General features: G+C 36.0%; 1 long non-coding RNA gene and 2 other non-coding genes across 4 annotated transcripts; all 3 read left to right on the forward strand.

The window, feature by feature from the left end:
- Window positions 1-11,571: 11,571 nt before the first annotated feature.
- LOC145048302 (uncharacterized) lies at window positions 11,572-15,916 on the forward strand. Of its 2 annotated transcripts, XR_013682793.1 has the most exons (4): window positions 11,572-11,659; window positions 12,010-14,367; window positions 14,459-14,561; window positions 15,277-15,916. It is a non-coding gene; the product is annotated as an uncharacterized LOC145048302 (long non-coding RNA). The 2 variants fall into 2 exon arrangements; XR_013682792.1 differs by having other exon boundaries at window positions 11,576-14,367.
- On the forward strand, window positions 12,020-12,102 carry LOC144998962 (small nucleolar RNA SNORD25). Its single transcript, XR_013660494.1, has one exon. It is a non-coding gene; the product is annotated as a small nucleolar RNA SNORD25 (small nucleolar RNA).
- Window positions 12,201-12,340, forward strand: LOC144999336 (small nucleolar RNA snoR136). Its single transcript, XR_013660845.1, has one exon. It is a non-coding gene; the product is annotated as a small nucleolar RNA snoR136 (small nucleolar RNA).
- Window positions 15,917-17,463: the final 1,547 nt, after the last annotated feature.

Below are 17,463 nucleotides of genomic sequence, written 5' to 3' on the forward strand. Positions count from 1 at the left end.
AACTAGCAGCGTATTCAGTAACGCTCATTTTTCCTTTCTTCAAGTTCTAAAACTCATTATTGATTTCCAGAAGATACTGCTGCAGAGCAGTATTGCAATTTCAATTGTACCAAAAAATCTTTCCAAGACATCTTACTAGCTTCTCCCTTTGGCATCGAATCAGCTAGTAACTTCCACCAACTTAATACACCAGATTTCAACAAAGGAATTGCAAGTGCGGTCTTTTGTTTGTTGCTGCACTCACAACTTTCAAACATTGTCTCCATTTCGGAGATCCAATTTATAACTTCCACTGGCGTTGGACTTCCGGATAGACACGGTGGTTTGGATGCCATGAAATCTTTGTATTTGCATCCATGTCCATCACCTCCTCCATTCTGGTTGTTTTGTCTAACTATCGGTGGGTTGGCTTGACCAACAGTCCCACTGTAGTTCCCTCCTACCGATTTCCCTTCATTCAAATCAGGTTGTTCAATAGGTATCGTAGTTTCTTCCCTATTCTGTTGTAGCAACCTCCTGGTCTCCTCCATCTGATGATCCAACATTGTCTGAATCATCATTTGCACTCCATACATCGATATTGGATCTGGTGCAACTCTTTCAACAGGTACTTGCTCAAGTACTAGTGGTTGATTTCTATTTCCATTTGCATTCCCGACTCCACTGCTGGTTCTTGTCATCTTTATCTATACACCGAATAGGGTGAATTTAGATCTCTATTAACTATAGACTTTGAAACGTTTACATGTTAGTTCTAATATCGTAATCATACGCTTAGAATCCTACACACATAAGGTTTTCCAGATCCGGTCGGCAATAGACCAATAAGTTTGCACAAGGTTTACCAACGGATTTGATACCTAATCAAACACGTATATTTGATCCTACACATATCTTTTGAACAATTCTCTTTTCTTAAATCACCCAGGGACTATAATGATGCCTTGTAAATCCTCTACACTCAATCCTTCCTCGATTATATGTAGTTTCTCTAAGAAACTTCTTACTTTGTTCCATTTATAGAACCCTTTATCATTCTTTTTCTAACCACACATAATCTTATTCACGTATGAACCATATATCTCCATTCCTTAATGAATCATCTATCGTATTACCGAAGGAATTATCATTTATTCTCGAAGGAATCATCTGTCACATTCCTGAAGGAATCATCTTTCTCATACCCGAAAGAATCATATATTCTACATTCTTATAATGTTTTATGTGAATGCTATGGTATCACAATAACCTTACACATCACACGTCTCATCTCAATCTATCTCATCGTCTTTTAAAAGGTCTTATACTATCACTCCAGAACTTAAATCATTAAGTACTTAATCTAAATATTCATCCACTTACATATAGGTATCTAACACAATACCTTAAAATATATCCATACATCTATACTATATCTTTATCTAATATATGATGGGTATTCAACACAACACCATTAAGATCTCATCACACATATATACTCTATCTTCATACCATTATTATCTAAACATACACACATACTCACTTACATGTTTATGAACATATAATCATAATCTCTATTCATCTAACATCTTATGGGTATTCAACATAATACTATTTACATCAAATTACACTTCCATACTTTATCTCTCATCTGATAGATTGCAGATATTTACCACAATATCACTAACATCCACTTATACATACATAGTCATTTATAAGGTTATGATTCATATAATCATGCATTATCTTCATCTAATGAGTTATGGGTATTTAACAAATATCACTAACTTTTAAACATGCATACATAATAAAATGATCATTTATAAACATGCATACATAATCTAGTGAGATAGCGAGTTATAACTCACATTATTATTTAGTGAAGACTAAGTCTTGTTTGATAGTTGCTAAGTGTTGACTGGGAAAGGTATGTCTGGGCAAGAAATCCTGAGTGAGTAAGAAATCATGTTGTTTGTATATTTGACTGAATGTGCTGACTGATGAAAAATGACAATTTTACCTTGCTGCTCTACACAATGATGGATGAAGTTACTGAAGAGTTATAAAAACATATATTTGTAAACACAAGTTTGATTCAACATTTAGAACCAAACATACATATAATATTTTTGTACCCAAAATACCCCCGATCATGAAAATGTCATAAATAACAAAACAAATCAGCAATACACCAATTAGCAACTCAAAATTTTTTAAGTCGATCAACATGCAGTTTATTGATTACAAAATCATTAATGGACACTTGTATCAAATTAACACCAATTAACTTCTAGACATTTCGATCATTAAAACCTTAAATTCTTATGTATGCTTTAAATCTTGATCCTAGAGTTCCATTTTGAAATTCAACTCCATTTACCTAACCGGGTCTTGATAGCTTATAGGAAATTGATCGATGGTTTATACTCTTATCAAAAAAAGGTGTCCAATAACTCGTATTTCTTGCTCATTCTCCTTCTCTCTAAAAGCTTACCGTTAAATCAAGTCATGTTTTTGATGTTCAAAACAAATGGTTTTATGACTTTATTTTGGTAGAATAATAGGATAAACTACAATCTAAAACAAAAGAGTAAACTACAAACTCATCATGCAGATGATGCTAATAAGAAATCTATGATATTGGGAATTACAAGGGGTATATGTACTTTTACAAGGGGTATATGTACTTTTACAAAAGTACCGTTAAATCTTGCCAAGATTAATCTCAAGTTCTCTAGTGAATATAAAAACAAAATTGTGAAAACTAGAGATGAACAACTAAACATCATTTTTAAAACTGATGAATTAGAAAGTTGCAATTACATCAGAAAATCATTGATTCAAATAACCCATAAAATTTGATGAATTAGAAAGTTACAAATTCATCAATTTCGTTAGAAATGTTTAATTCAATGATATGTTATCAACTGTAAACAATTTTGATGGTTGTATTGGTTATAATGGTCACTTGTAGGTCGAAGACGATGAACAGTGAACCATTTTAATGGAGATCGGAGGAGATGATCAAAATCTTTCCGGAAAAGCATTGTTGGCTGGAGACTCATTGGAGTTGCCAGATATGTCGGAAACATGCTATAGCAAGTCATACAAATATTTTTTGAACACTTCAAACAAGTTCAATATAAAAATATAGATAAAAAAGGGTAAATTACACCAATCGTCCCTCGTACATGTGCCAAAAAGTATGTTTAGTCCCTATTTTCAAAAAATAACTCGGACTGTTCCTCATGTCGTTAAAAGTGGCACGCTTCGTCCCTGACAAATTATTGTGTTACGGTTTTAGTACTTACCAGATCTGAAATGACTATAATGCCCTTTTGTGTATTTGTTTTTCATTAACTTTAATGTTATTAATATTATTATTAATAATTTAAAAAAAAATTAAAAAAGGCCCCTATCCTACCTTCCCACCCACCTCATCATCCCCTCTATCAATATTTCTCTTCCTCCCATCTCTAATATCTTCCAGGAAACCTAAAACCACCATCCTTAAACCATCGCCGACAGCTACTCCCTCCGACGGCCACTCCCTCAGGTGACTATTCTAATCACCATCCCTAACCTCCAATGAAACTTCTCTCTACATCCATCAATGTCTGAAGCCACTTACAACATCGTCATCTCCACTTGAAAATGTCGATCTCTACCTGTAACCCATCGTCACCACCTCTTCGCCGAAAACCCTAGCACTTGAAAACCATCCTTGTCTTTGAACCATTATCTTAGAGAGAGCTAGAGGACCAACATCTTTGCACCATTGTCTCATATCTACACCATCATCTAACAGATAGTCAGCTCCTAGAGTTTCGAGACGAAGAGAAAGGAAAGGGAGGGGAACAACGACGTCTGGTGGAAGAAGAACAATGCCCGAATAGATCACATCAACTCTCCTCACTGAAACAAATTTTGGGAATTTTTTTTTTCAAACAAGTTTGGGGAGAAACCAACTGAAGTTGCAGGTTTCATGGCAATGGTAGGATAAGGGATTGAACAGTTGGTGTCCGAGCACAATGTTTCTCATATCCTTTCATCTCCCTTCTTCGTTTAACCGTTTTGTAGATATAGGGTATGGATTTGGGTTTTATTTTAGGGTTTAATTCCAAGTTTATTTTTTATTTTTGGAGATCAATGGTGGTGTTTGTCGGAGTTAGTTGGTGACCGGAGGTGGCTAGTGTCAAAAGTGACTGGTTGGTCGGCACCGAAAACACCCACGGAAATTCGACAATTCTTGGGTCTAGCCGGCTACTATCGACGATTCATTCAGAACTTTTCCAAAATCGCCAAACCGTTAACCACTCTAACACAGAAAGGTGTACCCTTTTGTTGGAGTGATAAGCAAGAAACTGCGTTCCAAACGTTGAAGAGGGCCTTATGCAGCGCGCCTGTTCTGTCTCTGCCTGAAGGGACAGAGGACTTCATTGTCTACTGCGATGCGTCTAATCAAGGCTTAGGCTGTGTGCTTATGCAGAGAGGAAAGGTGATTGCCTATGCCTCTAGACAGCTGAAAACACACGAAGTCAACTATACCACACACGACTTGGAGCTAGGAGCAGTAGTCTTCGCATTAAAGATTTGGAGGCATTATCTCTACGGAACCAAGTGCACAATCTTCACTGATCACAAGAGTCTACAGCACATCTTTAATCAAAAAGACTTAAATATGAGACAACGGCGATGGGTAGAATTACTCAGTGACTATGAGTGTGAAATCCGTTACCACCCCGGCAAGGCCAATGTGGTAGCAGATGCCCTTAGCCGAAAGGATAGTAAAAGCCACAAAGTGAAGAACCAGACAATGACCATCCATTCCAACTTACCTACGCAAATCCGAGAAGCTCAGTATACAGCCCTCAAACCTGAAAACGTGTCAGATGAAACCTTGAGAGGAATGGATAAGAAACTTGAAATCAGAGGTGACGGAGTTCACTGTTTCATGAATCGAATCTGGATTCCCAAATCCAGCGGATTCAGGGAAATAGTCATGGAGGAAGCACATAGAACCAAATACTCTGTTCACCCAGGTTCGGACAAGATGTATCTGGACCTCAAGAAACAATATTGGTGGCCAAACATGAAAGCTGAGATAGCTACGTTTGTGGGCAAGTGTCTGACTTGCGCCAAAGTCAAAGTCGAACATCAGAAACCTTCAGGTCTGCTCCAACAACCCGAAATTCCCGAGTGGAAATGGGAGATGATTACCATGGACTTCATCACCAAACTACCCAAGTGTTCTAGTGGGTACGACACCATTTGGGTAATTGTCGACCGTTTGACAAAATCCGCTCACTTCATCCCGATTAAAGAATCATACAAGATGGAGAGACTCGCGCGAATCTACATCCAGGAAGTAGTGCGTCTACACGGAGTACCTGTTTCCATTATCTCTGATCGAGATGGTAGGTTTACCTCCAGATTCTGGCAATCTCTTCAGAAGGCCCTTGGAACCAAACTAGATATGAGCACGGCGTATCATCCTCAGACCGATGGACAGAGTGAGAGAACAATCCAAACCCTGGAGGACATGCTTCGGGCATGTGTCATTGACTTTGGAAAGTCGTGGGATACACACCTATCCTTGATCGAGTTCTCATACAACAACAATTACCACACTAGTATTAGAGCTGCTCCGTTCGAAGCTCTATACGGTCGTAAGTGCAGATCTCCTCTGTGCTGGGCCGAGGTGGGGGATACACAGTTAGCCAGGAATCGAGTCCCCGACAGTGCTCTCACTGGTCCTGAAATCATTCGCGAAACCACCGAAAAGATCATTCAAATCCGTAACCGACTGAAAGCCTCACGTGATCGTCAGAAGAGTTACGCTGATAATCGTCGGAAACCACTAGAATTCCAGGTTGGAGACCGTGTCCTGTTAAAAGTCTCGCCCTGGAAAGGCATTGTACGCTTTGGCAAGCGTGGGAAACTTAATCCAAGGTATATTGGACCCTTTGAGATCCTCTCCAGGATTGGTCCAGTTGCTTATAAACTTCATTTACCTCACGAACTCAGTAACATTCATCCTGTCTTCCATGTTTCAAATCTTAAAAAGTGCCTATCCGATGAAACCCTAACAATTCCCTTAGACGAGATCGAGATCAATGAAAACCTCAACTTTGTGGAGGAACCGATCGAAATCATGGATCGAGAAGTCAAACGTACAAAACAAAGTCGCATCCCGTTAGTGAAGGTTCGCTGGAATGCCAAGCGGGGACCGGAATTCACTTGGGAACGGGAAGACTCAACGAAACAGAAGTATCCACAACTCTTTTCTTATCCATGATTTGTATTTTGTCTTATGTTCTAAACTTGAATTTCGGGACGAAATTCCCTTTAACGGGGGGATAATGTAACAACCCGAAATTTCCGCTTCATTTCAATGTAACTTTTTCATAAATCAACTCACGCAACCGATCGTCGTTCCGATTTCCAATTTCCGATTTCTCCGTTTAATTAAGTCATTAATTATTACGCATCTAAAATGACTTAATGGGTGTCTTCATACATTTAGAAATCAATTTAACACCCAACTTTAGTGATCGGAATAATTCTAAAATTTACCGTATCGGGTTACGGTAACTTAATCGGGTACGACCAAAAACCCCGTCTAAAGACGGTATCGGGTAGAATTCCACCGTGCCCAAGACTTAAACACTATATAAACGTGTTTAGGACTTCATTTGAAGCCTTTGGTCAAATTATCATTAAACTCTTACAACCTCTCTCCTCAAGCTAGAATTAAGGTCCAAATCACAAGTTTAAGGCTTCAAACCTTTAAGGTAACCTCCCTAACATGTTATTCAACACCTTTAGCCTTCAAATTGATGAAATATTTTAGTTTTAGGTCCAAGAACATGAGTTTACGGCCAAGGAACAAGCTTGGGCCCTAAACTCAATTTAATGGGGTTTTAAGCCCTTAAACTCCTTCCTAGACTCAATTGGACTTTAGATATGGCTATGGGACTTCAAGATATGGACTTAGAACATTTAAAACTATGATTTTGAGCCATTTAAAGGAGTTTACGGCCAAGGCATAAGCTTGGGCCGTAAACTCAAGTAAAAGGGGTTTTTCATGCCTTAAAACCCTTCCAAATCACTCTTATGGCTTAGATATGAATTGTAGGACCTTGGCTTTAGCATTTGGACACTTGAAACATAAATTTTGTGGGACTTATGTGAGTTTACGGCCAAGGATAGTGCTTGGGCCGTAAACTCCCCAAAATGTGACATAAATCCAATTCTAGGGTGTTAGAAAGCCATCCAACACCACCAAAAGCCTTGGAATAAATCAAGGGACCAACCAAAAATACTTTAAGGGCCTAAAACACATCTTTTATGAGATTTATAAGAGTTTACGGCCAAGGATTGTTCTTGGGCCGTAAACTCCAAAACTTTTGGTGTTAGAATGCAAACTAAACACCCCTAAAGCCCTTAGATGAAATTTAGAAGCCCTTCTATGCAAGTTTTAGGCCTTGAAACACTTTGTATGACCCTACATTAGAGTTTACGGCCATGAGGAGGGTCTCATGGGCCGTAAACTCCATAAAACTCCTCAAATGTCACATAAAAACCATACTAAGTCTTGGAATAATCTTATGAATCACATGTGATTGGTTTTAACAACATTTGGCACCCATTTCATGAAGATTAAGGAGTTTACGGCCAGGAACCTATTCTGGGCCGTAAACTCCCATAAAATAAGCTTTTTGATGATTTAAATTCAGTCCAAGTGTCCCAAGGCAATTTAGAAAATCCATTCTAGCAACCTCTAGGTCCATTTGAACCCTTAAACCCTCAAAACCACACCAACATGAGTTTACGGTCGTAAACTCATGTGTGAGTGTGTTTCATGGTTGTAAACTCATTTAAATGTTTACTTATGGAGAGTAAACTCATGTCCCAAGTCCCTAGTGCCATTACAAGTCCGAAGATGTCACCCGGGTCACTCCAAACGCTCGTTTTGAGGTGTTTAACCTCATTGGAGTGTAATGTTCCATATGATTAGTGAATGTATCTCTAATTGTATATATATGGACATTATATCATCTTACATAGGGTCATCGCGAGTAATCAAACCCCGAACCGACGTCTAGCATCCAAAACCGACAAGTTTCCGAGTCCGGTGAGTTCATACCCCTACCCTTTTTCACTGTTTTCATTGTTTTCAGGGGGGGAACATAAGCAAAGTACAAGGGAATTATTGTACTCATAACATGTTTTCAAATGTGTGTTTCATATTCTTATGCTTTTATAACTGATAATGCCAACTGATCACAGATCGAACATACAGATCACGTAACATATATTTGTGAAATAAGTCTTTAAACTAGTATGTTTTACATGTATTTCACAAATGGTTTTCCACATTTTATCAGTTAAAAGCATGACATTAAAACATTTGAATATAATACCTATACACTGTTTTGTCCTCGGTAACACTCCACACACATACGCGAGTGGAGGACTTTCATATTATTACTAGTAAATTTGTCATTCCGGTACGATTGGAGACACGTCCTCGGAGAACACTCCACCTGGATTACGCGAGTGGAGGACTACACCCATAACCAGAATCTCTGGTATTTAGAGAGCGTGACTTGAGTGTATAGATCTATACGGGGCTGACTACCCCGCACCTGGCTGCTAGCTACAGCCGAACCGAAATGGTTCAAGGGTGACGAAAGTCATAAGTATGTGGACGACTTATTGCCACATGTGGACTACTTATTGCCACAGGTTTCAGTCTATTGTATGGTTATGGAACTCGCAATTAGGATAACAGAGATTTACTTACAGTAATAATGGATTTCTTTATACATCTTTTACATCGTTTACATCTTTTACATCTTTTACTTACTGTAACTAACATTCAGGAAGGTGCGGGACCTTCCTGGGGAAAACATGGAACCTAATCACGATTACATCTTTTACATCTTTTACATCGTTTACATAAGATACATACATGCAGGAAAGCATGGGGCTTTCCTGGGTAACACTTACATAACTAGAAAGAGTCACAGAATGGATAACATTACATCTTTTACAATTTGTAACATACAACAAGGAAAGTATGGGACTTTCCTGGTAACACATGATAAGTAAACAGAATAGTTTAACCAGTCAGATAACCAACTACACATTTTCACATGAGTAAACATGTTTTCAGTGTACAAACTTACTATACTTTACAATTGTGAAACAATAACCAACTTTTGAGAAAATACGGGATTTTCTTGGTGTACATAACATTTCAGAAACAGAAAGGAAACCGATACATTTTCGTAAACCAAAACCGCTTATGAACTCACCAGCTTTATGCTGATTTTCAAACCGCTTGTGTTCTCAGGTCAGCGTTAGAACAGGTACCCGAAGATCCTTTTGCATGAAGACGGTGTACATGAAGACCCGTTACATTTTGTCTATATATACTATGTATCACAACTGTACAAACTTTACTTTTGAAACAATTGTAAAACTGTTATTATGTAATGTAATGCTTGTTTTACTTTACTTACTATGTACATTGGATTTGATACTCAACACGGTAGTCCACCCCGGAAATGTATTCCGCCTTCGGTTTTCGGGGTGTGACAAAATAAATGAAAAAGAAAAAGAAAAGGGCAAGATAGTCATTTTATATATACGAGGGACGAAGCATGCAACTTTTAACCAAACGAGGGACGGTCCGAGTTAGTTTTTGAAAATAGGGACCAAACGTGCTTTTGGGCACATGCAAGAGGGACGATTGGTGTAATTTACCCAAAATAACTCAACCACTAAATATACAAATCAAAAAATAAATTAGCTTTTGAAATCATTATCAAATTTTTTACCTATTAGGATTATCCTATTATGTTTCTTAAAATTTAGCAAACATATTGCCACCAAAAAAAGAAAATAAAAATGTAGGTTACTGAACAACATTGAATTCCCCGATGCTGATTTCACACATTATGTACTATACATTACAAAGTTAATATATTTAAAAACTATTATTGTTATCTTATGAATGACTTTTTTTTATAGAGTAAATTACACGAATCATCCCTCGTACAAGTGTTAAAATGCATGTTCAGTCCTTATTTTTAAAATTTATCTCGGACCATCCCTTGTTTGGTCAAGAGTTGCACATGTCATCCCTTGTGTAATTTAAATTTGCACGTTTGATCCCTTGTGAAACATGAAATGACTATTATACCATTTTTATTATTTTTTTGATTTATTTTATTTTTTCTTACAATTTTATAATATACAAAATAAAATAAAAAACCCCACCCCCTCCCCATCCTTCTCAACCCTTTCCCCTCCTAAATTTACTGATTGGAAATCATCATGATGGACCATCACCACCGCCGTCCACAACTATCGTTCAAAATCTATACCAGAACAACCATTCTCCATCTATAAACCACAAATAACTAGAGACTTTCATCCTCACCCAAAATTCATTACTAGTACAACCACCCTTATATCCACCCACCAACAACCAATGTCAACACCTACATATATTCTGCCATCATCACCTCTTTCTCTTTTTGTAATCACATTCCAACCACAAGCTTAACAATCACATCCCTACCAAGCCGACACCTTTATGCAAATCTTGTTAACACACAAACAAAAACAAAGGAAAAGGGAAATCCCCTATTCACCAAATTCTTACCCCTAACCTCCAATCATTGTCTGCTTCATTGAGATAAACAACACACACATTAGTGAAAGATGCTATATTCTTGATATGTACATGGGTGATTTCTCGATTAAGGAAATAAAAGAAGAAAAGGTTGTGATTTTAATTTTTCTTGTTGGTGATTGTCGACTGAATCAAGATCATGAAGAAGAAGACGCATCTGGTGATTGATTGGAGGGAGAAGAAGAAGACGGTGTCTGTGTCGAGACTTGCTTTGGGGATAAACACGCAAAATTAGAGCAACAAGTTGTAGGTATGCCGGTGGTGGTTTCGACTTGTAGAGAAAACCTTAGGCGGTGTCAAATGAGGAAGAACAAGGTGGTGATAGCCCCAAAAGCTCCACAGACACTCTAAATACCAAACACAGATGATTAGTAGAGACTAAACAGATGATAGATAAGTTGTTGGATTCGATGGTGAAGAAGAGGACATAGTGAAAATGGGGAAGACGAATTTAGGGAAAAGGAAGGGGAGGGGTGGGTGTGTTGAGTGTGAATATTTATTATTATTTTTTCTTTTTCTTTTAATTTGAAGTTTATAAACAAATAGAAGAAAATTAAAAAAGAAATTATTCAGGGTAAAATAGTCTTCTTATGTCCGAAGGGATGACATGTGCAACTTTTAATCAAATAAAGGACGATACGAATTAATTTTTGAAAATAAAGACTCAACGTGCATTTTAGCAGTTGTATGATGGACGATTCAAGTAATTTACTTTTTTTATAAATTTTTTGAATTTTTAAATTTCAAATTTCAATATCTTAAATAAATAACCGTTTAGAAAGCCTTTAACCTAATCGGCCCAATCGAAACAAGCTTGTTAATCTCAGCCGTCTATTATATCAACATTCGGATCTAACCAGGTTGCTCGTCCTCTATATAACAACTCATTTCCTCTTACCCAAACTCAGCTTTCAATTAGGGTTCATGTTTTATCAAACATCTGTTTATTTCTCCGCCGCTGGAGTCTACAAGGTAATCGATTTCCTATTCTTTTAGATTAAACTTTGACAGGACATGTTTCATAGCCCGATCTCTCTTTCTCAATGTGATTGAAATGTATCTGTTTCCAATTTTTATGTTTTCCTGCGAATTAACCAAGGCTTCGCTAATCTGGTCGGCATGAATTTTATTAGTTTCTGTCTGACTCGTTCCCTTGAAGCAAAATGAAGCGTGCTGTTTTTTAGATTTTCATAATCTTCAATCGATTTTCATTGGAGAACTCTTAACCAGCTACATATGTTCATTAACTTGAACATATTAATCATTCAAAATCAATCACTAGTAACCACTTACGATACTTTTAGGGTTTTTTTTTCTTGTAGTTTGGGAATATGTGACTGTGATGAGCCAATACAGACCTGTAATGACTTGCGAAAATGATCGCAACTTATGAACATCTAAGGGACTGAGTCTCGATTCCCTCATTTTATTTATTTTTTTACTTATGACTTCAATTTTGGAATTTATGGAAATTCTATATTTTTGAAGATTCTAATTTCGAATATGTATGTTCGTGGCTTTTCATACTTTGAATGGGGATTTGCTACAATTTAGTATTGGCAAATTTTAATGGAGTGAAGCCTAGAAAAAATGTTCCCCTCGCTATCCGGTGCAACCATCAATGTAGCATTTGGACGTTGGGAAACAACATTTGAAATTCATGTTTCTTGATACATATAATTTTTAGAATCCGTTTGTTTACTTATCGACTACTGTTTATATCTCAAGGTACAATACGCGAGTTTTCCTAATGCATTTTTACTTATTACTTGTTTACATATCAATCTGTCGAAACAGATAATGTTTCTGTTTAGTGCATTTTAAGTGGTTCCAGTATTTCAAAAAGTAATCGTTGAAGATTAAGAGAGAATAGAGAGGATATGTATAAAAGAGTGTAAACTTGATAGCAAGATTATCACATGGTATTGCACACTAATTCAATACTTAATTCTTGAGGCCATAAAGGCTTTAAGTACATAAAGGGAATAACAGAATGGCTATAAGAACGAAACTAAAAGATTGAAACAGAAGATCTAACGACTAGATGGACAAGATAAACACAAGCAGCTCCTGTTTGACTAGTCAAACCGTTGCATTGTGAACCACGCTCTTGGGTTTGGTTTGGACAAAAATGGCTGCATTGTGATTGTGTTTGAGAGAACTTGACTGTTTTGTAACATAATCATCTTATCTGTTCCTTAGCTCACCATGTATTTGAGGCATTGAAATCTAATTCCAATGTGTTGTCACGTTTTATCACAATTCATCCATCCACTTGCCTATCGAGCTCTGTTAGTATTTCTTTGATCCAAACAACTTGATAGGCATATGCATAAGCTGCCATATATTCAACTTTTGTGGATGATAAAGCTATCGCATTTTGTTTCTTTGAAGACCATGCAACTGCAGCTTAATCCCACATAAATAGGTAACCAGAAGTGTTTTTCCGGTCATTAAAAAATTTCAGTCTTTCCTTCTCATTTGTGGCAGCAAAGTGAACATCTTTTGGTTTTGCTGTGAACGTAATTATAAAACGATTTATCATCTCTATGAACCTTTCTTTATTACCACACATATGGTTTGAGCAACTAGATTCCAAGAACCACATGTCATTTCTTTTGCCAACTTCTTGAGCGATGAACCCATTTACTTCTGTCATCAGCATGACCTATTCATTTTCTTTTAAAACCAGCACAATTAACTTTCTTTGCATTTGGGCATTCATAAGAGTAGCATTCAAAGGTTTCTTTGTTGAATGAATGTCGGCCTCGAGCGTGTTCTCTTCCTCTATTGTTGGAACAATCCCTACCATGTCCTAATGTGTTGAAGCTGTCACTTGTGTCTATTTTTAGTGCTTGCTCGTCCTCCATTCTCATTCTTCTTGAACTTTTGTTCATGAACTACAAGGGTACTTTGCAGTTCTTCAATGGACACCACAACATACATGTACTTTGCAGTTAGAGTTCTGAGAATCTACTCCACAATCTTGACATCTCTCATCACTTCACCATTGTTTCTCATTTGATTTGAGATTGTGAGAACTCTACTTAAGTATTTAGGGATCGTCTCTTCTGTCTTCATCTTGAGAACTTCGAAATCCCTTTGAAGTTTTTGCAACATGGATGTCTTCACTTGATCATTCCCTGCAATTCTCTTTTGCATGGAATCCCACACCACCTTGGTGATCTTTCTATCTAGGATTTGCTTGAAAAAGAAAAACTAAAGACTATGTGGACTAGATAAATACATGTGCAGCTGCTAGTTGACTAGTCAACCTTATTTGAATTATTTTATTGCAATCCTAAATACTCCAACAAACCTTAAGTATGCTTCCAACCAAATTTGTCCTATTCTAGCTGCAAGATTATGAAATCAAAGATGTTAACTTAAATATAGCTTCGAAGTTCCTAGAAGTAAAACTTAAAGCATCATCTTAAATGGTAATGTTCTCAACTTTCTTTTGAGCATCCGAAGAATCCCTAACAGAACAGACATAAACTTGACAAATGATATACATGGATGTTTACCCTTTGAAGATGAGATTCCACAAAACGTGCATGGTTCCTTTACACTCTTTGAGGCCATTTGAAATATTACATCATATGTGGAAGGGTGTCATGAATATCAAACAAGCTATTGGTCAAAACTGGTATCTATTAGGAAGAAATTCGATACATTCGGTGACTTACTCAACTTCTAAGATATTTGACATTAATGAATATTTTATTATACCGATCTTCAATCTTATATGAAGAACACTTGATTGTGTAGTAAGGGTGAACATTCCTATGGAACAGGATCCGATTGACTCTTGGATTTCACTGGTCTGGTTGAGATATGTTGACCTTGGATTGAATTTGTTGAGGCTTATCGGGTATATATTTGGATTTTCTTGTTCTTTTGTACATAAGGTGCAACTTGTTGAAAGTTAGTTTGTTTATTATGAGCATAAAATGAATACAAAACAAAAAATGACAAAATCATAGTATAAAAAAATTGTTGAAAAGTTTGAAAAATTCTAGCTTTAAAATCCAAACTCAGTGGGCCTAAAATGTAAGCTTTTAGATATATTTAAAAAAATTGTAAAACGTATGACAATTCCTATGTGTTGGTGTAGGATTTGAAACTCTACAAACCCTAGAAGGAGGGTGTAGAAGGAGGTCGAATTTTGTAGGAAAGAGTTAGCATCTAGTATTTGATCCATAGTTATTAGAAATATCATCCATAATTAATGACTTTAGATGCTATCACAATTGGTCTTTCATTTGGATAAATCAACAACTGTTTTAATGACTTTAGATACTATTTCAATCAGTCTCTTATTTATTTGGATAAATCAATAACTAAATTGAATCTAATATTTTTAAATAATCAAAAGCGAGTAGGTTGTAAACATGCAAAATGAACACAATACCAACTTACCACAAAATAATCATCAAATTAGTTATAATTTTTACTTTTATAAGCTTCAAAGTATCTTATATGTGCATATCTATACTTATATTTTACATCATATCTTAACATTTATAGTCATTTTATGCCATTTATAGAACAAAAAAGTACTTAATCTATTGTATGATGTGTTGTAGTGGTAAAAGACTTGCTCAGAGCGAAAATGAAGCTGGAAGTTGGAAGTTAGAAATTTGGATCAAGATAAAAAATGAACAAAAATACACTCACCACGTCGTGGTGATATTCCCACGACGTGGTGTTTTCGATTTCCTCGATGAATCTAGAAGACTTGTTGAATACAGGATAAACGCAAAGGCCACGATGTGGTGGACTTACCATGTCGTGGTGATTTGTTTTCGGGAAAACTATAAATTGAAGCCATTATCCTCCGAAAATAGAAATTTGGCTCGAAGCTACTATCGTCTTTTGAAGGCCAAACACCAACTTTGAAGCTTGGAGTTGTAGAAGTCGATCATAGCTTGGAATTGAAAGGATTGAGGCAATGCAACATTCTGTTACGATTTTCTACTTAAGTTTAATCATGTCTATTAAGATGAATTTCGTTTTGCTGTTTTACTTGCTGAAATCATGGGTTAAAACCCTATAACTTTCGTTTACTTTAGATGACTTGACTTTTTATGGCTTGATTTATGGTTAGGGTTAAGTTTTGTTGGTTATTTGTTACTTTAGCTTATTAAAGAACATTGTATGCCTATGAGAACTACTTTCCTATTTATTTCTGAGTTTAATTTAAATTGCATGACTATCTTTTTTTTATTGAACTTGAATCTTATGATATTTGTGAATAGCAAAATTGTATGACTAGTGTTTTGACCAAAACTTAGAGGTAAATAAAAAAGTGGGTAAGTTTTTGTAGGAGCTAATATATGACGATCAATCATATATTGTATTGATTTAGGAAACCAATTTGATCAATGTATTATAAGTATAATTTAACTTGAACCGAACAGTAGTAGACTTGATAGTTTATGCACCTAATCACCATACGAATGAACTTGGTTGCTAAAGGATTAAGTTAGTAAACATTAACTTAGTCATCTTAGAAATCGGTAACCAACAAAACATTAATCCATTGCATTCCCATAAATCAACCATAATAGCAATTATATTGAAGCTAAACGAAAGTCTCTCAATTACCTTAGTTTAAATCGTCTTTTGTGTTTCTTGCTTTTAATTTTAATATTTTCTTCAATAAGTGATAGTTATTAGTTTGGTTAATTAAGTTTCTAGTTTGTCAAAACTAGAGAAAACTCATATTCTTAATTTAATAGTAATTTTGTTAATTAATAGATAAAAATAGGTAATCATTCTGTTCTTTGTGTTCGTTACCTTACTATTGTGATATACTATGTTCAACAAGATACACTCCCTAGGAGGTAATAATTAGTTACATTATTAGGATTAACTAGTGCATAATTATTTATGCATCAAGTTTTTTGACGCCGTTGCCGAGGAAATGTCCAATTTTATTTAATTTGAATATGATATTTTATTAGAATTTTTTCCATCTATTTTCTTTTATATTTGCGTTTTTTTTTTTTTTAAATGTTTGACTTACCACGTCGTGATCATTAATACCACATCGTGGTGTCATAACAGTTAAGTTCTATTTTTCGTTTTTGTTTTTTACGCATTTTGTTTGTTTTTGTTATAGTGATTTATGACCCAGGGATCTTAGGCATCAATCATTGAACCGTTTGACCATCCTGATTCAGAATTCCGTAAGAAGATAACAACCAAAATCGGAGAATCAAGCAATCGAACTCTAGAAAGTGAATTCGAAAGTTTTGAGATGAAACCCAACAAAAAGGATGAAGAAAGCGAACACAATTGAAACCGGAAGATAGCTAAACAACAAAATGGCAAACATGACGATGGAGGCTTACAAGAGGTGGATGCGTGAGGACACCAGACCGGGACTTGTGCAACCCACAATTACCAACACAACTAGCTTTGAACTGAAAGGCCACTTCCTTGCTCAACTTAAAGACATACCCTTCTATGGGAAAGACCACGAGGATGCCGGAGATTGGTTAAAGGCACTCCCACTGGACACAATAACACCTTGGGCACAAATGCACGAAGAGTTCGATATCACCCGTGTTTCTGGCTAAGCATTATTATTAATTTGTAATAGTTAAGGTCAATAATTGTAACCTATTTCGAAGTAATGAAAAAGAATTATTTGAGTATTATGTGATTTACGTGTAAATTATGTGCAATATACGTGCTTATAACGATATAATAAAATAAGAATGAAATACGTTCCTAAAATAAAATAATAACTAGACCCAATATCTTTG

The sequence above is a fragment of the Lactuca saligna genome, chromosome 5 (assembly GCF_052625555.1).
Source record: "Lactuca saligna cultivar CGN05327 chromosome 5, ASM5262555v1, whole genome shotgun sequence".
NCBI classification, from domain to species: domain Eukaryota; kingdom Viridiplantae; phylum Streptophyta; class Magnoliopsida; order Asterales; family Asteraceae; genus Lactuca; species Lactuca saligna.